This window comes from Anas acuta, chromosome 7, assembly GCF_963932015.1.
Source record: "Anas acuta chromosome 7, bAnaAcu1.1, whole genome shotgun sequence".
NCBI classification, from domain to species: domain Eukaryota; kingdom Metazoa; phylum Chordata; class Aves; order Anseriformes; family Anatidae; genus Anas; species Anas acuta.
Window position 1 is genome coordinate 13,349,225 of NC_088985.1, and position 24,377 is coordinate 13,373,601.

General features: G+C 41.8%; 1 protein-coding gene across 16 annotated transcripts in view; it reads right to left on the reverse strand.

Annotated features, from left to right (window-relative positions):
* The window catches only part of ZMIZ1 (zinc finger MIZ-type containing 1), a 344,474-nt gene that overhangs the window by 77,698 nt on the left and 242,399 nt on the right, over positions 1 to 24,377 (reverse strand). The window contains exon 1 of one of the 16 annotated variants that reach the window (XM_068689470.1): positions 15,022 to 15,197. The exons of 13 other annotated variants lie outside the window; for them this stretch is intronic. The gene's annotated coding sequence lies outside the window, so the exon portion shown is untranslated. Of the gene's footprint in view, positions 1 to 6,470; positions 6,539 to 14,422; positions 14,628 to 15,021; positions 15,198 to 24,377 lie in introns of those variants that run through there. 2 more of the 16 variants (XM_068689472.1, XM_068689473.1) reach the window with 2 other exon arrangements.

Consider the following 24,377-nt stretch of genomic DNA (forward strand, 5'->3'; position numbering starts at 1 on the left):
GGACTTCAGCTATCCTGCCCACGTTTTTGGTCTTACAACTGTTTATTCAGCTGTCTTTTTTTTTTTTTTTTTGAATTAGGAGTACTAACAGCTCTGGTTACACAGCACAGACTGCACAATTTTTTTCTTTCCTGCTGACACACCCAGTCCTTCTGCCAAGAGCAGAAACATCTTCTCAGGGAGAAAGGCAGTCATCGCAGTGAAGCTGTGCGTGGGGATCGGGACCCATGACCCTGGTTTGCTTGGGAACAGTAGCGTCAAAGCATGCGCACAGCAGGTCCCAGGCCTGAGCCCATTCCACCTACCCTAGGCTTTTTGTAGGGCTGCAGCCTTAAGGCCTGGTCAGAGCTTAGGTTCTTCCACTGTTTCTGATCAATGACACAGAAACTTGTCATAGTCATCAAGAGAAATGAGAAAATTCCGTCTATGAAACAGCTGAATTCTGGAAGCATTAAAAAATAAACACAAATTACTGATTTGATTGTTTTTACTCTAAATTAACATTTCAAGTAATCAGAATTCAGAGGAGAATACAACTCATTTTCAGAAGGAGAAAATACCTACAGCAGAATAACCCAAGTAACTTGGCAGAGGACACAGCTCCTGCCTGCAAGCACACAGAGCACAGAACGCTTGGGAACTGAGGGATGCTCTGCTGCTGAGCTCAGGACAGGCTTCCCCAGGTAGGAGGACAAACAGCTGTGCAGACCAGCTCCCGGTTGCAATAAATTCTAGCTCTACCTTGGGCAGCAGGTTTGTCAATCACTATTTTATCATCTGATTTGTCATTTTGGATTCACTTCACTGTAAAATCAGTAGCACGTTACTGCTGGATTAATGAGGTACTTAAAAAGGCTAAACATGATATTCTAAGGCAAGAGATTACCAAATGCTAGAACTAGTTATTATGCTTAAACTGTGAGTATATGGAGAGAAGCTGCCCCATGCTACTGTCATTTTATCCAAATACTGGATATTTGTCAAAACTTAAAAGATAAGCAGAAAAATGAAGAATCGCCATTTCTGGAGAGGCAAACCAACGCTGGAGAAAGGAGACCAGCAGCACCATTTATCTTCAAACAGATCTTCCAAATACAGTTAAAGACCATTTGGCTGGAAAAATGGACCACATCAATTTTGGTGTAAAAGGCATAACTGTATTTTAATTCATTTACAAAAGGCTCACAGATGTGGTTTAGACAAAAGCTGCTCAAGTTGCAAATATGCCTTGCTCTGGCAAGTCCCAGTTTCTTTCCGAAGGGTAGGTCGCTGCATGGAAGAGCAAAAAACACCAAGCAGCCTTGGGAATATATAAAAAAACTGTTTTTACTCAGAGCTACGCTAGAGTTGAATATTTTTATACTGAAACCAGGCTAAACTGCTTTGTCAGGAAATTATCAAAGGAAACACAGCTGAGATTGCTGAAAGAGCAAGAAGTGTGTGGATGCCTTTTGGTCAACAGTTTGGGGCAACTAAGAATTCAGTGAAGAATATAAAAGATGTTGCTGTCAATAAAGTCAAGCCCATTTAGGTTGAGTTCATAATTTCTTTGATAGTTCTTTGAATCTGAAACTCAAAAGAAAACACAGGGTGGGATAAGTCCATCTGGACTGAAATCTCCAAATTTTGTAAAAGTCTGCATCAGACTGATCCTAAAAATGACTCTCGAGGAGTAAAGCTTTATTTATGCAATTCTACAATGCCAAGGAGAATCTCGTGGACCATTTTTGTGCACAAATCTTTAACTGCCAGCCTTTTCTCCCTGCAGAATTTGTAGACTGTTTGTTTACTGGCATTCATGGATGCTATAACAAAAGGAGAAATGATGCTTTGGGGAACAGGGCAGTTTCCAGAGAGAGGCTGAGAAATACCCACGAGAGTGTCTTTGGAAACAAATTTGCTAGAACACACACCTCGGCTAACCTTGAACTCTCAGTACGTTTTCAAACTCCCTGCACTGACTAAAGGAACAGTCTGTGTTTGAACACACAGTATGAGATAGCAACAGAGCGCTAACCCAGAAAACAGTGAACAGGCTGGGAAGTTCATATAAGCAGTAAAAGGTGTTTCTTACCTTTTCTATACCTTGTGATCATTTCAATAGATATTCTGCCAGAACAATCACCCTCAAAAAGTTTGATATATGTGCCTATTGCAAATATAGTTTGTATCAGCAAAGAAAAGTGATTTTGCTAGTTTATGGCTTATACTAATTCCTCAAGTGAAACAAGCTGTATCAGCAAAAGGACATTTTTGTTGTAGAACTATACCTACCCTAGCACTTTTGCCTGCACTTAGAGTTGTAAATAATCACAGTCCTTAACATTTCCATGCTCACCCAAGTTTTATGTGTGTATCTCACTTCAGGTGATCTCGTTCGCACTGCGCAAAATTCCTTGTCCTTGTAGCTTAATGCCTTTCTTCCAGGTTTTAGAGGGATCACTGAAAGCAAGTAACAAACTGTCTTCCAGAAGGCGCCTGCCTTTCACACTGCGTAACACTCAAGTTCAGTGGAGAGCAGGTAAAGTCTCAGAGCTCACGTTATGAAAAGGGAAGGATACACAGCTCTGCAGGGAGATGTTAACGGGCTGTGTGAGGGGAGCGTAAGTTACCAGTCTGACTGCTAATTTATAGCAGCCATGGTTTAACTTCGATTTAAAAAACTAGAAAATCCGTAATTACCACAGAATGATTGGTCTCGTAATCTTTCCTTCCCTTCTCTCTTTTTTCTCTTGTCCTGTCTTACTGAACAGCACTTTGAAGCCGCAGCTCAGGTGTTGTTTCTCTCTCAGATAGGTAGCTCTACCTTACAGCCTTTAAGGGAGAAATTGCCATCACTGGAGGAAATCTGATTATAGATTATTTTGCTGCTTGAGTCAATGCTGGTATATCTAGATGTAACTACTCATACAGTATGTAACACAATCTTCAATCTCTAGTGTAATTAGGAAGAAGAAGGGGAGTTAAGGACAGGCCAGAAATATCTTAATCATCAATGAAATCTGCAGCAGAAGCTTCTGGAGAGAAGCACTTAGATTCTTCCCCCTAGGGTACTTGATTCATGCAAAACTGATCTCAAAACAGATTAGGCAAACAATGAAAATACATATGGGAAAACTCAACTGTAGACTCTAGTTTTAGATGGTGACAACTGGTAAAAATTTTCAGAAATGCCTTGGTCTGTTAACAATCTAAAGTCCTCTGAAGACGGCTTTGAAAATTTTGCCAAATACTATGAGTGAAACTGCACAACAGCTTGAAATGGCATAAATTAGAAGGGTGGCTCATGGTGATTCCTCTGATAGAAAACTGAGATCCACAATTAGCCTTCGGTTTAAGGTAACAAGAGCTTTTTCAAGTGAGATTTTTGAAAAATTATCAACTGTTTGGCATGCTTTGTGAAGATCAACAAATACAGAGACATTTCAGCGTAAAGACAATGAATAATAAATATTACTTTCACAGTAAGACATTAACTTTCATATTGCAGTAAGACAGGCATTTTGACAGTCAGGGTACTACACAAATGCAGGCACAGAAGCAAGAAGTGAGGCAACATTAGGGAAAAGTGCCATCGTATGCTAAACGGAGTTGAAAGTAGGGAGAATTGAGCAACAGAGGAAATACTTAGGCTATTTAGGTCTCCACTAAAACCAGAGGGTCTTTAACTCGCATACAGTATTATTTTATGATCAGACTTTGCCTCATTCAAATAAATTCTCTCATTTCAATCTGCTTTGGGTCACTCTGACACCTTTTTCAATTTGTACACCCTTAAATTGATTAAATGGCTGGAAAAGCAAATGCGTATTTCAAGTAAAGTACCCGTCTCCCATTATTTTGGATGATACAGGCAAAGTCTGAGCGTTCATATGGGTCGGACATATGTGCTCCAGCTACAGGAGAGACATTTGTAATTGAGAAATAGAAAGCTCTGAGTAAAACATACTGCTAACAGAAACTATTACAACCAGGAATCAACGCTGAAGATGAAATAATCTAAGCACTGACAGAGGTCCCATTTTTCCAATGATCTGCATCAGCTTTATGTGACTTGACACTAAGAAGAACTCAGCAGAGAATCAGATCTGATGAATCTGGCACTGTGGAAAGCTGCTTGTCTGACTGCAAAAACTGTTTTTTCCTTGCTGTTAAATCAAAATGTATTAAAAGTAGATATCTGAGGTCTGTGTGAAACAGCTCAATAAACAACAGTGAGTACTGTAAGGAGACATTCGTTGTTCCCCCGTTTTTCCAAGCTGTTTTCATGTCTTTGCCGTGAAAGCAGAAATGGCAATGGTTCAGGTACTTCCTCTTAAGACAGCTATATAGCCTTCAAAACACTGTTTCCTAGGAGCCAAAAAGCATCTTAAATTTTCACCAACAGGCAGCTGCTGCTTGGGAGGAGTCCTCTCTCTCAACCAAGCAGTTAATCCTGATCCACTCTGAACCCTTCCAAAATGCTGCGGACAATTTTATTCAGAAAGAAAACTGTCGATGACATGTCTGTCACTCGTATCCCAAGACAAGCACAGAAAACAGTGTAATGTCTGGCTTGCTACCACAATCTCATCATTTTTGCATCTGCTAGCAACAGCTGATGAGATCATTCACTAGACTGTCATGAAGTAAAAATATACCCGTAAATATACTCAAGCTCCTGGATCACAGGGGACAGCCCATCTTGCGACAATCTCCACGGTTGCCTGATGACTGATTTCATTCTTTTATCTCTATCCCTTCGTGCTTCTTGCCATGGGGGCCCTGGGAGAATCTTGGGATTTGTATGCCAAAGAAAAGGGAAGCATACTTAAAACTTCTACAGGGTCAAGATTTTGGAGCATTCCAGCTCAGGATTTCATACTGAGCGTAACTGCTCTTGGATGCTCTCAAAAATTAAATAGTTGTTTACTCTTCCTGGAGGATAGTTGTTTCCCCATTTGTTTTCCTTGCTTAGAACATGGAAGGCAATTTGTTCCAGCATCCATCCTGTCACCTCAAATAATCTAAACTCTTTAGGAGGAGGGGAGGTTAATTTATTTATTTATTAAAAAAGAGACTAATCTATATACATAGTTTAATATCAGAAACCACATCTTGTTTTGCATTCTTACCTTCCCTGATTGTTTACGTCTTCATTATTCTCTTATCTGCACAATCTCTGCAATAGGTCTTTTCCTTGCATATGAAATGCTGCATTTCCCTCTATCAGGTATGTATAAGGTCTCAAACAAGATATTTCCAAACAGCAACATTTTGTTAGCTTTCTTCTCTTCCCTTACCTAAAGTTACCCTGATAGTGCTAAGAAACTGAGTCACTGGCCACTGCTTCAGAGGCAAAAGTCAAATCGACTTTTAACTAAATCAAGTCGTATTAACACCTTGCAATAATTTGAAGCAAATAGCTCAGACACCGCAACCTCACAAAAGCTGGAGACTGCTCTGAAGAGGGACTCAGGATGCAGGCTCAGATATGGTGAGCTGCCAAACTGGGCTACTGGTTGTGTACAAAGTCAGTTGAATTGCTCCTTCTACTGCACGTTTCCATTTCTCCTGGCTCTGACACATGTAAATTCTGACAGCTCGGAAACATTACAGAGTCTCTGATGGTGTTACAATCACAGGGAGACCACCAAGGTACTACGACCACTTTTAGCAATCAAAAGCTGATGAGCAAAAGGTAAAGTGTCTTGCACCTCTAGTAGTACCCACTGCCCAGGACAAAGAAGAGGAGCGGTAAATGCAGGTGACCGTGCAGTGTTACCATCCTCACAGCACTCGCTCTGCAGACGAGCAGCCGACACCGGGCTGCAAGGCTGTCAGCCCAGCGCCTTCTGTGCGCGCTAAATTGACTCCAAACCCCTCGCAAAGCAGGGCTGACATTCCCTCCTAGCTCATGTCATCGCGTGGCGCCTGCTGACTGACAAATGCACATAATGAAGTGCCATGACTGCTTACTTAAAGGAACACGTTCCCACTGAAGTATCTGCACAGCTTAACGGGTGCTCTACAGGTGCAAGAGACAAAGAAGAAGCCAAAAAAGACAACTGAGATGCCACATTTTCCCTCACATATCTATGCCAAGGAAACCAATTATTTTTTGCAGTTTTTGAAGTGCTACTAGGAAGTAAAAGCAAAACAAGCAAGAAAAAACACTTCAGCCGGGTCAAATGCGTGTTCAAGCAAAGGTAAGAAAGCACTTAAAGCTCTTAGAGGATTATAAGCCCCCTTGACAGGTCTGATAATTTTCAAGGCCTAATTCCATTACAGTATCTGGCAGCCTGCAAGGGCACATTTTACTAACTATAGGCCACCAGGTCACGATAGATGTTGACAGAGAACATTAAAGGTTAAGTAGATGTAAGACCATAAAACATTTCAAGCTGTACAGTGCCAACAGTGTTAACTAGCAAACATGGAGCTGTTTGAGAGGAGAAAATATAGTTGGGTCTTTCACCAACTGCGCTCACGGGGGATCCTCGAAGAACCAGGCGTCCGGGGTGGCTGGCGCTGGGCACGTTCATAGTACGTGAAAATCCTTTCTGCTTGATCAAAGTCAGGTTACCCATGATTTATTTAAAGAGTAAGACTGGATTAACTAACATGGGCAGGTTAAGAAAACATACCCACTGCAGAGATGTCCTAGCCCTGCTCAGCTGAGCAGCCCCACACATGCGGTTCAACTCCTCACACAGGCACGAGGTGGGGACTCCCCAGGCACACCCCAGCAGCAGCAGGGCATGCAGCAGCCTCCGTGTCACAGGATGTCATTTTGACTTGGAAAAGCAGCACTCGGACCCTCACAGTGATGACAGTGTGAGCCAACAGTTAAGACAATTCAGCAAGACAGTAATTTTCTCGTAAATCTCCTACAAAACTTTTCCAAGAGTAACTGCATAACCGCTGCAGGTGGCAGTGCACACTTCAGCGACGCTGAGAGCATTCATGCACCACGTTTATGCAGCAGTTAACCTTGTAGTCATTAAACATAAAATCTGAAACTAATATTTCACATTCCACATTGGTCAACAGAAAGGAAGGTGTCACACGGATGTCTGTTATGGAAGACATTGCCTGTGTATATGGAAAAGGCTTGAAGCTCTTCAGCATACTCTTCTATTTGGCACTATGAGGATATTCACTCATAAATCATCATTTTTATTTGTTTGTTTTTGAAGCAAAATGAAAAAGATCTCCTCTGAGTGACATCTATCGGGATAATAAACTGCCACCACCGCAAACAATTAAATTAAAAGCTGTTCAGTATGTAAGGGGGGAGGGAGCTGACTACTGACCAAGTCTGACACACAAATAGCTTGCTAATTTGTCAGTGAGCCAAAATAAATGGAATGGGCTGGCTACAGGTGCAGGTAAATGCCGCAGAAAAAGACATCAATAAATCATTTAGCTCTCTCTAACATTCTAGATTACAGTCGTTTAACACGAAGGACATCTCTGCCTTTGCAACACAATTCGTGAGTGCTTCAAGTGAACCATTTTAAGTCAGCAGTTAAGATGGGACTTGAAAAATTCACATTTTTATTTTTTTTCATCAGTTCTTATAATCGACTCCTAGCAAAAATTACAAAGGCATCTTCTGTTCTGCTTACTGCAAAACGCATAATCAAGATTTTGGGTTATTATGTAATAACAATCAACTACCTCTCCAAGTCCAAAACTCTCTTGATGAAAGAATAGATCTCCCCCTGGTATTTTTTTACAGATGAAGAAACAAAGCAGCAGCTTCCTGAGTATCTGGCAATCCATAAGGACAACATTCCAGTCTTGCTAAATTTAGAAGTGTCTATATGGAAGGGTGAAAACAGTCGGACATGGTTTATTATACTTATTCCTTACAAGTCCCCATAATTCTTCAAATATTTCTTTAGAAAGCCACCCACTGGCTATCTCATCTCTCTGCTCAAACACCATCTGCAGGGCCCTTTCTCTGTGAAAATGACACAAGGAGCCACAAATAATGACAGACAGAAGCTTAATTGCATGTTCAAAGGAAGGTTACCCTCATAGTAGGACCAGGAACACAAATGCACAAGGGCCATCTATACTTCTATTTTTCAAAGAGCTTAAAGGTATATACAGGAGCCATAAATAAAGTCAGTTAGTAAAATGATTAAGATCTCTGGTATCTAATGGACTAAGGCCATATAAAAGCTTATATGAACGTTTCTGGTTTTACCCTGATTCCAAATCAACTCTTCTCTAATGATGTGTATTTCTTGACAGACACAAGTTACTTTGGATAGTCACTTAAAAGACCTTCCAGATAAATCAGCCAATTAAGAAACTACAGTATTTCCACCCTGACAAATATTCAGAAAAAATTTATAGCCACTTAGAAAGCTGACTGCAATAGGACAATTTCACAATGCCTGTCTACCTTCAGGAAGACAACATGGTTGAGAAGTTTCCTCCAGACTAACCTCTCATTTGCCCCATTTCTGGAAAGGCAGTAAGAATGCACATGAATGAAAAGGTAAGCAGGAACATGAAGGAAGACTGAACGTGACCATTTCTTGGTTCCAAAAATATGCCATGTTATTACACCTAGGATGGTAGGAACTTTTATACACTTAGAGCCACACATGACAGCTAGGCACACTGCCAAACGTGCATTACGACTTGGAGCTACCAGCCAAATTTGGATGGAACCCCAGCTACAGTTCCCAAGTTCACTAAAGTATCACCAAACTCAGCCAAAAAACACGAAGGGTATGACACAACCCCGTGGCACATCTGTCCGAGCAGCAAGGCTGGAGTTAAATCTATTGTCAGCAACAAAATGAGAAAGTTGAGAAATATCAGTAGCAGACCCCGCTACCAGAAGCAGGGAGACCTGCAAGCTGCTCAATGCAGTCAAATAACAGCCTGTGATCAATAGAAGCAAATACTGCTGGCAGATCAAGCAGGATCAAGACTACATAAGCCACTGCAATCTGTATGAATAAGTAAATCATGACAGGCTCCTCTGAAAGCCTCGGTGTTAGGGCAACGCTTGAAAAACTCAACTTTCTTAAACAGTTGGATGGTGCCGGTACATAAGAGTGAAAGTAATGGTACTGTTAGCACCCTTCTGGGGTGTCTGACTAGAATACAGATAAACAAATGTCAATGCAAAACAGTAATTTTTTAATCTTCCTGCTACTTAGTAATGCAGAAATAAAGCAATTTCTTGTTAATAAACTGCTGAACGTACTAAACCACTAAAGCAAACAAGAAGTCAGTAAAGCTGGTTAGCAGAACTAATTGAGTACTGGAAACAGCCACCTCACAATCTGCTATTAGCAGTCTTGGTTACCTTTTTGGACTCAAGTAATAAAAGATACCCAAGAGTATGTGAAGGTGTGATTTTACAAGCCTTCCAGACTGTCCTACTTCTGCTTCCACTGAACCTCGACCAGCTTCATTTGTAACTGTTAGGTCAGAATTATTTTTAAAATCCAGTACAAATAGTTTTAATAACAAGCATGCAAAGAAGGAACCCATCCGCACATTACAACAAATATAATTCTAATGAGCTCGCATTTACCAACAATTGTGGTTTTTCATCTGCTTCCAGGATTTCAACACAGACACGAGTGCAGCTTGCCTACCTACTGAAATTTAAGGGATTTAAGGGGTGCTCAGGAGGTACAGAAAACGTTAGCTCTTAACAAGAAGAGGAATTAGAAGTTGATATACAAACATAAAAGGTTATTCATCAAACTGATGAGAGCTGTACTTCAGTTACAATAAACAACAAGAATTAGGAGCTTAGCTGGGTGTCTGAACGTTTTATTGGTACTAATAAAGACAACTGAGAAGAAAATTAACTTTTTTTTCTGCAATAGATCAAACTGCCACTGGTCAGACCGGATTACTGTCAACAGAATGAGCCCCAGCAAGCTCAGAACCAGGATCAGTAACACACTCCAAAGAACACAAGTCATCTGAGATTGATCCAGGGTCAACAACTGGAGAAATGTTTAACACCTATTACAGGTAGGCTGAGAGGCAGCTTTCCACACTGCTTTAGTAATTACTGTCCCAGTGTCACCCATTCTGTAACCATACCTTGCCTCGATCTTACAGAGAAAATTCTGAAGTAAACTTCCAATTAAAAATGGGGGGAAAAAACTGGTCTGCATTCATTCTGGGCTTCTTTCGTCTCTGCACCGAATTCTCAGTGCAAGAGCCTATGTGTGTGCCAGACTGGCTGGCTGCTTTCTCATTGATGATTAATGGACATGCACTCTTCACCATGCCTTAAAAGCTATTACTGCTCTGCTTTATTCTGCATTTGTGTAGCTCTGATAATTATTGAAACACACATTTTATTTTGAAGGCTAGCTCTCCCGTTACATTGCAATTTAAAAGTTTTTATTCAGGCATTTCAAATTGTTCTGATATTGAGGAAGTTGTTTGGGGGCATTTATTTTTCCTTTCAGGCCTTATGGCTCACCTTCGCCAGACTCCTCTGATGCTGACCTGCTGATGTCTCACCAGCCTCTGGAGAGGGGTGGCAGTGCAGGCAGGTGGGAGAGCTGGTCTCCTTTCACCTGTACCCTTTATCAAAGTTAGCAATACTCTAAACCTCCCTAAACTTTATCCATGTGACACTGGGTTGGGGAACACCCCTGTTTCTATAAGGGTGCTCCTTCACATTTTGGGTGTAGGAGGACCCATGGGAGGGGAGGGCTGGATGCCTAGCTTTTTGGTAAATGCAAATAACACTTGCAAGTTATTTCCTGAGCTAGTATTTTACATACCTAAACATACTTTTGCGAGAGTTTTATAAGCAGGTATATCAGGTGGAATTTCTGTCCCTGTCCTGATGTTAGAAAAAACAAAAGTTATTAATACAAAGTATTTTTTCCAATGTGTTAATTTTTCACTATTTCTATAAGGATCTGCTGGCTTCTCTCACTGTAAACTGATGATCAGTAACTCCACACTACAGCAAAACAGACGTCACGCCTCGTGTTTTTTCACAGCCCTTTCCGGTTTATTCTGGAAAAGCAACACAAGGCAAATCACCAGAGCAAACTCTAGGAATTCAGAGGACTGGCTCTGGGGACGTTTGTTACAGGACTATTTTCACACCCCCAGGTTACACCTGTGCTGCACCGCAGGCTGTACCCTGTGAGGTCCCCAAGTGGCTCCTCGGGGGCTCACCTCGCACCGCTCAGCCCCAGCTCCAGTGCCTCTGCGCCGCCCTGCAGTCACTGATGGCTGAGTGGCGTGGGGGAAGCCCTGCTGTCCAGCTGCTCACGGGTACTTTCACAAGGGTCTGTTACAGAAGCTTCCTCTGGTTGTTCCTCCAAGGACAGAACAAGTTTTCTGCAAGAGAAGCCCTGAGGAAGTTATTTCCTGTGGCAGGCTCTCTTCTTACGTTGAGAGGAACAAAACCAGAGAGCTTCTTCAGTGAGATCTCTGGAACATCACTTCATTTAGCAATGTTCCACATGGTAAGGTTTCATTTTGTTTGTTTTACTTTTTATTTTTTCCTTGTTAGCTCTTACCATTTTGGTGTTAAATATAATGTTCTGCCTTCTTCTGCCATGAGAGAAAATCTACATTACAACTGTAAAATCCCATAGAGCGACAGTTTCCTCTTGGTTGCACTCTGCTAAGACTTCTTGTTGCTGTTGGTCAGTAACTCCCTTTTGCTGGTGTCCTGATTACAAGAACGTACGGCTCCTGCAGCCAAGCAGCCTTGCATTGTCACAGCCCCAGTTGTCACAGATGCCACAGCCCCGGTGACAATTGAAGCTAGCACGGGAACTTCTGTGTCATCAGCTTGGCTTGTGACACAGGAAAACACAATTCTCTTGGCCAAGCTACACGTCTAGTAATTGCTGGGGATTTTTGGGGGGTGGGGAAGTTGAGCTGGATCCAGTGGCTGTTGGTCTGATTGTTATGTTAACCTTTATGGCAACAGAAAGCCTGTTTTGTTAGACTCTCCTCTCTGAACTACCTCACCGTAATTAAAACTGTACCCGTTACTACGGCAAATTAGTTTATTAATTGAGCCCAAAGTATCCTCTACTATTCTCTCACTGTCAGTTTGAACACTCATGGTTTTTGGTGAGTAACCAACAATGTGTGTGTTACATGGGCACTGCCTTTCTTGGGTGCTGACACAGCAGCCAGCACCAGGTTTCCAGGAGTGAATGCCGCTTGCAGCACAAGCAGCACAAGTAAGAGCACATGTGTTTCTCTGAAGGAGGAACACAACATTTCTGTCTGAACTACCAAGACATCAGATCTCAAGAGCACAGATTTGACATTCATGATCATTCTACCACAAATGCAAACTATGTCAGACACTTAAGACTAACATTTTAACTTCCCTCATGATCAGTGTTTCCAATTGCTACCATGAAACTGGACATTGCCCATTCAGGCAGCTTCCTTGCTTGTGAAAAGTCACTGTGTTTGCAGACATGTTTCCCCAGAGAGTTTCTGAGAGGTCCTCCAGAAAGGGGCAAGGTGTGTGTGGGGGATCAATTTCATGTTAAGTTTTTTATTTTTTTATTTATTTTATTTATTTTTTTAATAAAAATTTTCATCCTAAATTTCAAAGCTGAGCCTCTGGTAACACTCCTCTGCTGGCTTAAAATCCAACCGAAGCATTACTGATTGAGTTGTTCTGAAGTAAATTTACATAAAAGCAAACTTTTGTTCTCAAGTTCTACTCTGGTTTAACTGCCATTTTGATTTCAGTAGTAAGCAAAAAGAGGAACAAAATCCTGCTAAGCTGATCAGTGTCATGCAGAGGAAACATGCTTTTGCTCAACTGAGAGGAGCTTCTACTTTTCTGCATTTTAGTTAGCCACTGAAACTACTTAATATATATAAATATATATATAAATAAAGCAATAAAGTTCTAACTTAAGGAAAAGCTAAAGGAAATTATGGGTTACTTACAGCAATTTTAATTGGGTCTTAATTTTATGAACTTCCACTTCCAGGTGGTGTTTTGGCCACGCTACCTGTGCCTCTCAGGTCATTCCAGCCCAACTGCCTGGTTAGCATAACCTTACTGAGACACCACTTCTTAAAAGCAACTGTCTGCACAGTAACTTTAAACAGTAACAGATCTGCACAACAAACATCAGTCTCTGTAGTTTTCTGAGCAAAGATAAATTGTTGCCTGAAATGAGGGCTCAAATTGGCCATTTCAGCCAGTCAGCTCTGTCTAGATGGAGCATCTATTTGATCCAAAGTCCACAGATAACTACAGGATTTTCAGCCAGATCTTCGCAAGGGCTCACCTGAACTCAGAGTCAAGTAGTTTGCATGAGTGAAGTCAGCGCTGCTTTTGACAGTGACTTCAGTGACACAGGATCAGATACCGACAGTGTTTTAGACAAAGCCTATTGCACTTTGTGCTGCGATTTTACTGATGGGAGAGCTGCTATCTAAACAACAAGTCTCTTTCCCCAACAAACCACTTTGTTGATGTGTGCTGGGTTCAAACACCTGAGATGCAAACACTGAAGCTATCTAAATCTGTTGTGCTTCTTTTTTGCTAAACGTTAATCTGCACCATCTCATTCAGGTGAAAATTATTGCTTGCTTTAAATCAAGTAACTAAAACAAACAAACAAAAAAAACACTCCTTGCACCATGTAGGAGTCTCAAATTCCACTCTGACATCGCCAGTTTTAAACTTTCTGAAAACTCCTTAAATCATATGCAAATTATTATGATCTCTTTCGCTTTTACACTAGCAAAGCAATGAACAAGACAGTTATTATTAGTAAATACGAGGGGCAAAAAACTTGTCATCTCAAACACCTGAGACTGCCACTGACACGCACACTTCTTGGGAATTGTCTTTGAAGCCACTTGCCACGGACGCACGCTGTTTGTGAGTTATGCATGACATGGTCTTTATAAAGACAGCAAAAATGAAATGGTGGCAGCAGGATTGTCACTGCTGCTCGCAGAACAGCACGTCACATTTTGACAGTGCCAGGCAGGCTAAAGTTGAAGAAAATGACACTGATGATTGCTGCTGCATTTTGGTTTTATGATTGCAGGTAAAATAAACCAGATTCTCACGCAAAAAAAAAAAAAATAATAGAAGAATAAACATCCCACCCCCTAAATTAAAAACATCATCAAGCAGTTAAATGAGCCAGACGTGAATTTCCCTCTCACATCCCAAAATCTCGCAAGGGGCAAGCACAGCGCGCGGTAACTGTATGCAAATCTGTCCCAGTTTCCTGCTGGAGCTGCCTTTCATCCCCTGGTGCTGCTGTTTCCATCTGACAACATGCAGCACTGCCTTACCCACAATGCACCCGCCCGCTGCCACACGCACGCACACACACACACACACACACACTCAGGCTGACACACACACACACACGTACACACACGTACACCCTCCCTCCCCCCGAAGAAAGCAACTTACCCACAAGTTAGCTTTCATTCAAAAAAAAAAAAAAACTAGTCTTCCTTTGCTCCCCCTCCTCTGTTTTTTCCTGCCTCTCTTCTGCTGCAGAAAAAGGCCACATATGTCTGAAAGCACTTCTAGGCAGAAACCATCTAGTGCAGAACAAAGACAGCCGGGGTTGCCTTAATCTCAGCACAAGGCAGCCAGTAGCTATTTTCAAGCTTGTTCTCTCTCCCCCCTCTGAGGGCACCCTGCTCTGTTTCTCCCTCTCTCTCCTCTTTGCCTGTCCAGCTACTGCACAACACACATCAATTATTCATTGCTTGTCTCCCGGTTTCCAGGCAAAACCAATCACAGATGGAGTCTTGCTAATGGGCTCATACCGTACTTGCCAACAGGCTATTTGTGCTCAAGCTACAACCCTCTAGAGACAATAAAGAGAATCAGGTTAAGCTTTAAAACTTCACACATACGCGAACAGACCTAAAACAGCAATATACATGTAAGCATCCATATGACATTGCTTAGGAGTACGTCTTCAGCAGACGGCATGGAAAAAGGCTGCTTTAAATCTTCTGAAAGGGTTTTAAGAAAATCAAACACTCAGAAAATCTCACCTCAGCTGCATGTTACTGATATTGATGGTTTTCTTTTCTGCCTCTAGTGCTCCATCTCTTGCTTTCCCATTACACCTCTCCCTCCTCCTCTCATACTCATACACACGCACGCACACGCGTACACACACACGCGCGCACACACGCAGCCACCGCCACTTTGCCAGAAGGAAGGGAGAGAGAGAGAAACAGAGAGGAGGAAAAAAAAAAAACAGCAGGCAGCTCACATTTCAAACTTGCAAGGAGGGGTGGTGCTTAAACCACCAGGACAAAGCCTCCCTCTCTGGCACCCAGCCAAAATACTAAAATAAATCCCCTTGATCAATTAATTGGAAGCAACACTTGTCCAAGTCCGCATAACAAACCATTAAGGGCACTGAGGCTGAAAAGTCTTTATATTCGGAAAATCTTACACACTTGTTTCCCCCCTCCCCTGTTTGCTGAATGCTGTTGACTAAATCCATCAAACTAGGCACGCTAATTAGCGTCCAGAGCGGCTGCTGCAGTGGAGCAGCGCTGGCGGCGCCCAGCACAGTTGTGCTCGGGCCAGGAAACCTGCGTGGGGCTGTACCTGGGCTGGGCTGTACCTGTGCTGGCTGTACCTGGGCTGACCTGTACCTGTGTGGGGCTCTACCTGGGCCAGGCTGGTACCTGCATGGGGCTGTCTGTACCTGGCCACACACAGGTCTACTTGGACATGCTGAGCCTGTTAGCGAAGCAGCAGGTTTGTGTTTATTGCTGATGGCACTGCAGGCTGCAACAGTGCTAACCACTTAGGTGGTAGCTGGCCACTTACCACCTTGTTCTTGCCTGGCAGAACAGCAAGCGTCCTCCCTCACCTGCAGACAGGGAAACTGAGGCAGGCAGCACAGAGCTGTGGTTTGCTGGTGGGAGTTACCAGGATAGTGGACAGCCTTGGTTTGTTTGCTTCGTTACTTTGTTTTTTGGTGTGTTTTAGTTTAAGTTTGGAGCCCAGACCTTGAGCGCTGCCTGGTGCTCCTTCCTCCCACCACCAAGCACCTTTCCCATGCACCTCCCTGGGTTACACACAAGTTTTAAATAAGTTCCACGTTTCAACTTGTGCTGCAGCGTAGCCTGTTTCAATAAAACCTTTGGTGCAAGGCCTTTGACGGTACCAAAGAGAAAACCTCCCCCACCAAACACAAAAAGGAACAGGAAGCCAACGTGACACAGCTGTCTCCTCCTGGGAGGAGGACGGGCAGTTGCAGCCCAGAACCAGCCTTTTCCTGCCAGCCCCTGCAGCGTGGAGCCGCTTCCTCATGGGACCTCAGCTCCTCAGGGGCGGCTGGCCCGTATGGCCCAGCAAGGGAGCGAACACAGCCCAAGCAACAAGAAAGGAGGGCCTACAGGGAAAAGAATAAAAATACCAGCAATCCAGCAAAATTCCTTCCATCTAAGAAATGGCCTCAGCTTTCCCTGCCATGTTTACAATCACTTAACTCTGCTTTATAAACACCTTAGCTGACAGAGTCTGCAACATGACAGATCGGAACAGCAAACTATCACAGATATCAAAGAACACTTCTTCTCAGAAAAGTGATTCCACAAAAGAGCATTGTCAGATTTCATGGTGTGGTGTTTTTTTGTTGTTTTTTTTTCCTTCAGCAAATCCACTTCAAACAAGCAAGAGGTACGTGTGCTTTTCTCCCAATTTCCTCTCCTGCAGCCTCAGCTCCAGGTCAGGCCGCCAAGCAGGGCTATGGCTTTCTCCCCTTGGCTACCGCAACGAGCAGCATGGTGAACCAGGCTCGTGGCGGTATTTCTGCAACCTCCGAGCTGCACAGTGGGGCTGAAGGAAGAGTTCTGACACAACATGGCCGCTACAGGTGTCACTAACATGGCGTTAGGCCCGGAGCACTTTTATCCATGGTGGATAGTCCCTACAACACGACAAAGACTTGAGCCAGATCCTCAGGGACCACGGCAGGCCCGCAGGCCCGGCAGAACCAAGCCTGAAACAGAATGGCGCCTCAATCCCAGTGCATCAAATTTGAGACTCAGTCACACAAGAAAAGTAGAGAACCCTAGGAAACTGTTTCTGTGGCCTTTCAGAGTGGACGGATGCTTTAGGGAGACATAAATTACACAGCTAGGCGGGCAGAATGGATAAATAGCATGAGTTTTAGAGGACGTTATTTGGGACTGGCAAAGCATTAAGAGGTATATGTTGTAATGCAAAGAAAGACCAAACTTCCTACAGCAAGGTAGCTGCACTGAGTTCAGCCTTTGTGGTTGCAAATGGAATTTATAATTGACTGCAACTGCACAAATTCTACATAAACAGAGCATATATTTTTGTGTTTGTTTCAGGTTTTACTGCATTTACAAAATTTTCTCACAGTTGTTCTGGTATTATTTCATATCTCAAGAAACACAAAAAGCAACAACAACAACAGTGTACAGGCAACTGTGAGGTCCTCAACATCAAGACTGACTCGTTTCTCATACAAGACTCAGTGAAATCTTATTTTCTGAGGGAAAAAAAAAATCTATAGAAAACTTACATTCCCCATTGTATCATATGTCTGTTTTTTTTTTTTTTTTCTTTCTCATTATTTTCCTCTCTAACTGTCATCATAAGTAAAAGGATTGTTCCCCCCCCCTCTGCAATTAAATGCACTTTCTAGCCTAACAGTTTAGGTTTCTCTTTTAAGCTGCCTGTCTTTCCAGCGGAAGTGGTTTAGAGTAGACAAATCACTTATCTAAAAATTATGTACTTACTTCTCCTTTGACAAATCTTCAGCAGGTTTCTAATCCCACCCTGCCACTTGAAATATCACTTTCTGTGATGACATTTGAGTCACAGTTGTCAGAAGCATCAGGCTCTGTAGTTAAATGGATTAAATCACACTTCATAGCATACAGTATTTTGAAGAAGGAGTGGTTTATCATTTGTAGAAATTAATCATAACAGTTTTTTCTCTAGGGCAAATTCCCAATCATTTTTAAAGATTACTATGTTTAAGCCCCAATGACAGCAGTATGTCAAATTACATCACAGGGAAGGTTATCTCAGGCAGTGATAACTATTAAGAAAATTCACTAAAGACACCTACTACTGGGAGCAGCGGGTCCATGCTGGGTAAGCACCCTTTAAATGCTAAGGTGGGAGACTAAACTCTTTGGCCGTGTTTTGTGCCGCTCCCAAAGCCATACAGACCCCGCTGCCTGCAGGCACATCTCCCCTCAGACCCTGGGCAGCCTGTTCTCTGCAGGGCCAGCGCGATGCTCTGCCTGACCAGAGGATGGGAGTCAGGGCATCATTCGGTCCTACAGAGGCAAAAGGGAGGACACTCTTTTGGGCCACCCCTTGCTGATTAAGGTGAGAAGCTAAAAGATTACCAAAGGAATCCCGTTTACCTGGAAATAGGAGGTAGTGTTTTCTGTTTAATGCATGTCATCAATGTCTAGGCACATTGATGATCAGAATCCTTACAAATCCCAACCTTGCCAGTTACTGCTTAGCTCAGAAACAAATCACCACCACCACATAAACACAGTATTGCTCTCTGCCTGCTATCCAAAACAAGACACTTCCCACTCAAGAATTTTATTTTTAAAAAGTCCAAAGTCCAGTCTGAAGTTATGATAGTCCAACAGACCCGCACACCAAGGAACACCAATTTCTATGGTCATCAAGAGATGGATATGTATGTTTGGGAGTCTTTGCTCAGCAAAGTGGCACAATGCTCATCTGCACCTATGTCAAGTGGCATAGCTTTTGGGTGTAATTCATGCTTCTCTCTCTCCTTGCCCCTCTTTTGTAAAACATGAACAAAATAAAAACATCTGTAATAAAGTAACAGATTACCTAGAGAAAAAGGAGGAAAGGCTGCGGAGGAACAGAGATCAAATTCCCAATTTCCAGTATCACGTCCACTGTACAATACAGGGGGGACATCATCATGTTCTACTGCAATTTCATTATAAGAGATGTGCAGATGAGAGAGCTAAAAAAGTTGTTTAGAGAAAAAAACATAAGGAGTAAGGAAACTCTCTTCAAGGAGCTGTAATACCAGATATTGCCAACTGAGTCATAATATAACCCTTTAGCAATGCAAATTTTCTATGACCAAAGATTTAAAGGTTTATCCTGGGGACCAATCTTTATTCATCAGAGTTTAGCTGCACTGCTGAACACAGCAGGGTAGTTCCTTATAATGTTTATCTAGAGTAGGTTATTTGACCAAGAATTAGTTCCCTGGATATGTATATATTTTACTATTGATTCAAAGGATTCAAAAAAACTCTTTAGAAGGCTTACAATTACACAGCTGAAATGCACAGAATACATGGATCAGTGGCGCTGTGGATTTTTCCTAGTATTTCACAGTAGGCTGAGTCAGTTGAAGCAGTTATAAATCACAAGGCTGCATCCCAGTCAGAAGGCAACAATGTACTTAAAAACTAAAAAATAAAAAAAACACCTTAGACTCCACATCAGGTGTCTTTCATGCATAACCCACTTTTCCAGGATCAAACCAACTCCTTCCAGAAGACAGGTGTGAGAGGAAAACCCAGGACGCATGCACGCATGTATAAATAAATAAATGAACACTCTTATGTGGCTTAGTCCTGTTTCTTGTTTAAGTCAAAGTCTTATTAAGTCTACATTGCAGAGCATACTAAGACTAGAGTATTTAACCTTTGGTCACTTGCTCCATAAAGCTTTAGAAGAAAAAGGTAGAAAAGTTACAAACTGTTAACACAGCATTTCCTTTTCTCCTGCTCTCTTCCGTGACCATAACCACTGTCTGCATGCTCCCTTGCTATCTAAATGTTTTGACGCACCCTCTGATCTGGACTACATACCTGAAAATGCTGGAATGTTGCATTTGGTCTGAAACACTCAACACCTCCTGAAAGAGATTTATGTCCTATTTACCTTTCAAGACCAAAGGAATCCTCATGTCCTTGTTACTTAACACCTTATAAAAACCTTTCCTTCATACCTAAGCAGTGGTTCAGGACAGACCTGTAAGCAATGCAATGAAAACCAAACAAAACAAACAAAAGAACTTTGTAAATTGCTATAATCTCTGTAAAAAAGAAGTATTCCTTAAAACCATCTAATAATATGCAGTGCTGCAACTTTCTAATCTATTTCCTTCCTCCCTTCCTTCCTTTTCTTGATTAAATGCCTTTACCATGTGCGGGAAAACAAAAAGATCTATACAATTACAATGAAATATGGAAAAAAAAAAGAACAGAATTACAGAATGAAGCCACATTCATCATTTTTGTCTCTTTGGTTCTCTTCACAGTTATGCTTTTAAAGAAAACAGAAACAAAAGTAATGAAGCCATCCAGACATAAAGAATGAAGGACAGTAGTCTAAAGAAAAAATCACATCTGTAATATAGTATGACAGTCAGAAGAGATGCTTTACAGAAAGAGAAAAAATCACTGCACAAGGATGACATCAGTTTAGATTGTCTCCAGCACAATGTCACCAGCAACACGGCAGAGCTCCTGCAACTGCCCCCACACCTACCCATCTGCCCACCTGGTGAGGCTCAGAATTACGAGTATTACCCAACTTACAAAATTCTTCCCTTCTGTTGGTCTATTTTGCTACAAATGCTAACAAATGTTTTAAAAACTGCTTTTTGTGATGAGTCTTACTGTTTTATCTGAAATAATGCAGAAACCAAAATTTCAGAGATGTCTTAATTTTTAAATAGCCCCATTCAAATGCATGGAGCATAGTACAAATGCCCTCACTGCTCAACTTCACTTTCAATGCCTCTTTTGGCACTTGGGCTAGAGTTCATGACATCTCTTCTAGGAAATCAAAAAGAAATAGAGTTTAGTTAAAGACCTTTCCGTACTAAATCAAGTTTTGCTGCAGCATGATCAAGTGAGTTCCTAAAACATTACGTATTTTTCATTAACTTTATCAAACTGATTTTTATACAATGTCTGCAAACTGCCCAGTTTTCCTCATGCAGTTTAGACTTTTTAGCCTGCTATCACTTTGGGGTATATCTGATCAACTAATGCCTTGGATTTCAAACTAATATTTCAGGTTCATATGATCTGTAAAGAATTTAAAACTTTGTTATACATAAGGCAAGACTTTCAAATGCAATGAGGATTAGCCTACCTCCCTTGCTAACAACATTTTTCTAAGCACTTCAATAAAAATGTATTTTTCTTCTGCTTTTGAGATGCCCAAGATTGTATTTGGAGTCAAGCTATTTATTTTTGTTGAACTTGTAGCTGCTATTTGTAGCTGACGCCTCCTCCACCTCTGGCAGGCTGAGAGTTAATTACAGCTAAGCCTCCTCTCTCCCTGGTTAGCTGTTTAAGAGGGATAAGGAGGCAGCTCTGGAGACAGCAGGCTAATCAGGTTTCAGTGAGAGAAGGCAGCGAACTATCAGAACAGCAGCTTGTGAGCCTGTGGAGGGCTGAAGAGATGTGGAGGAGTGAAGGAAGCTGAAGCTTGCTAAGTGAAAGTCCTGCCAGGGGTCCTGGACTCTTCCTGGCACTGTAAAAACAGTTTGTGCCATTGTGGCTGTTAGCAATATTTTTCATAAACATAAATTGCATCAATATTTCTCATTAGGATGTCGAAAGAATAAACCCTCCACAAACATACTCAATCTCAGGGACTATTTTCTTTTAATTCTTCTTTCTAGGTTAGAGGTGCCCTTATCTGCAGTGCCCTTATCTTCCTCCTTCCTCCAGGCCAACCCTCAAGGCAATGCAGTGAGCAGGGCTGCCAGGGCCTTCTGGCGAGTGCCTCAATTCACAGCATCCTCCTCTCCATCTGATCCTGGGTGTCCAGGTTCACTGAGGTCCCCCTCATCCAAAACGGGTTTTAGAGGGAACCTTATCCGTTTGCTTAAAATCCTTACCTTTATTTGTATTTTTGCATGTTAAAAACAACCTGCTAAAATATGGAAGGTATCAGTAGTGAGAATGAATATTTGATACAAACACCCTGAACGGGACATAGAAAAGAAGAGGTATCTTTCCTTGTCCACAGCACGTGCACTCTGTACATCGGAAAGTTAATAGCAAGGTCCTTTCTCTATGCCACAAAGCAACTTTGAGAGCGTTCAAATGAGAAAGTGGAGACACAGGGTATTTTTGTAATTCAAAAGAACTCCAAACCCAACACTGAACGTCACTTTCTCCATAACCATCACGGTGCCTAGAAAGCCATCAAAAGTGCATGTAACTTTTCAATGGTGCCATATCCAACATATGGGAGGTTATATAAATGAATAAATAGATAAAAATCCAAAGTTACAAATTAAAAGAAAAGTTACACATTGGTGGCTTTGCATCACTGTCTTGGAAAGCTTCCACTCTGGAATACAAAGGCATTCATCATTCGGAGTCCAGCTCATGCTTCTAGCTTTGTATTTAAACAAATCCATGTATCGTCATCATACAGTTTTTATATCAATCTGCCAGAAAGCCATACTGAGTTATTTTTAGAGGGCTGTGAGATAAAGTACTGTTTAGCCTGCAAAGTAGCCTAATAAGGCAAAATGTTCTTGGTGAAGACCAAATGCAGTCACTGTCACTCTTCCCCTAAACCCTAATCAATCTCTTAAGAGCATCCCTTAATTTTTCCCACTTACTGTGGAGGATTACTGCATTAGAAACAACAAGACAGAACTAGTGGGATCTTTATTGTTTTGTCTGTTTTGATAATCAAATATACAGTGATTGCAGAAGAGAGGAAGTGGTCTGAAAAGAAAGTGGTTTTGCTCAAATATATCAAGGAAACATTTTGGTAAGCAATCATTTTAGGAAAAACAACAGCTCAATAGAGTTTTTGCTTTCAGAAACTGATTCTAGTCTCGGCCAACTCCTAATACTTTGGGCCTCACTGTTTTTCAGAGCAATGTTTCCTTCCACCATGTTGGCAGTGGAACAGAGCTTTAAAGTGGATTCATTAAAATACTCCCAGGGAGTATGCATATGCTTAAATATTAGCAAGGATCTTCTTAAAACTAAAAATGTTCTTAAATCCACTAGATTACTTAGAATCTGAGAAAAAAATACTCGTTTTGACATGTTGCTGCTGGAGGAAATAATTCTGTAACAATTTATGAGAACAAGATTAAAAACAGCAATTAACAGAGGCTTCTATCTTTAGTAATTATTCATATACCTGTTTAGCTGATTATAAGTCGTAGCTCCAGGCTGTCTGCCTGCATTGCTAGGACACAGACAGCAACCTTTGCTAAATTGACTCCACTGGCTACGCTCATGCTGCAAGGGCTGTTTTCAAGGACAGATGTACAATGTTATATGGGTAAAGAGACAGGCAAATTAAAGATGGGTGTTCTGTCAGGAAAAGGACTGAAGAACTTGTGTCAGCATTTCCCTACATTAATAGGACCTCAGATTTTTAACCCTTCAACTGTTACTAAGATTTAGGAAGCACCTCCCTTATATGTAACACAATCATGTCTTCTCAAACAAAACCATGGAAATAAAATGTATCAAAACAAAGCACAAGGGCGTGCACTAAAGATAACTATATATCTGTATATAGATATAGAGGGACTCATGAAGAGCTGTTAATCTTTCTTAAATTGTGATTCATTTTAAAGCACCATGGCCTGTGGGTTAGAGAAGCTAAGAGCAGAACATGAAGTTACCAAAACACATTATTGCCCCACATCAAAAAGTATCCCTCAATTTGAGGCTGCCAATAAATATCCAGCACAATCCTACCAAAAATCCTACACACACAATACAGACTTATTTTCACCATCTTAATTCTGCCTGTTTGTTTAAAGCAGTGTATGTATTTCTTTGAATGTGGCTGAAAATCTTTAAAACCTGCTCTGCACTGAGAAGTATTCAGCAGCACAGCCACGAAGGAAAGCTGTACTGGCAGCTCCTACCAGCCTAGACACAGCTCATGCTGGCAATGGTTTTTGCCTTATGTTGCTTATATTGGCTACCCATTGAAATTAGGTTTACAATTAAGGGATTACACAACCTCACTAAAAGAGGGCTTTTGGCATGTATACAAATAGGTTTTATTTTACTGGAGGATCTCTAGCATGGACGTAGTCTGTTCTGAGATGAAGAGCATGTCTGCACCTTGCAATGAGATGTGCTGCAAAGAGCCACAAGCCTTTGATATGCTCCCATGCAGCCAGGCTGTCCTGCCCTGTGGTACTGACTGCAGCCCCCGCAGTCATACAGGACTGTTCTCATCCCATTGCACCAGGGACTATAAATGTTCTTCTTGCCAGGGATCAGTAGCTTGGGGACCTCACTACTGACTATCCCATTTCTAAATCCAGAGCTAGGTTTGTTGTCACCATCTCAGGCTCTGCTGCATTGTGCTGTACCACTAACAA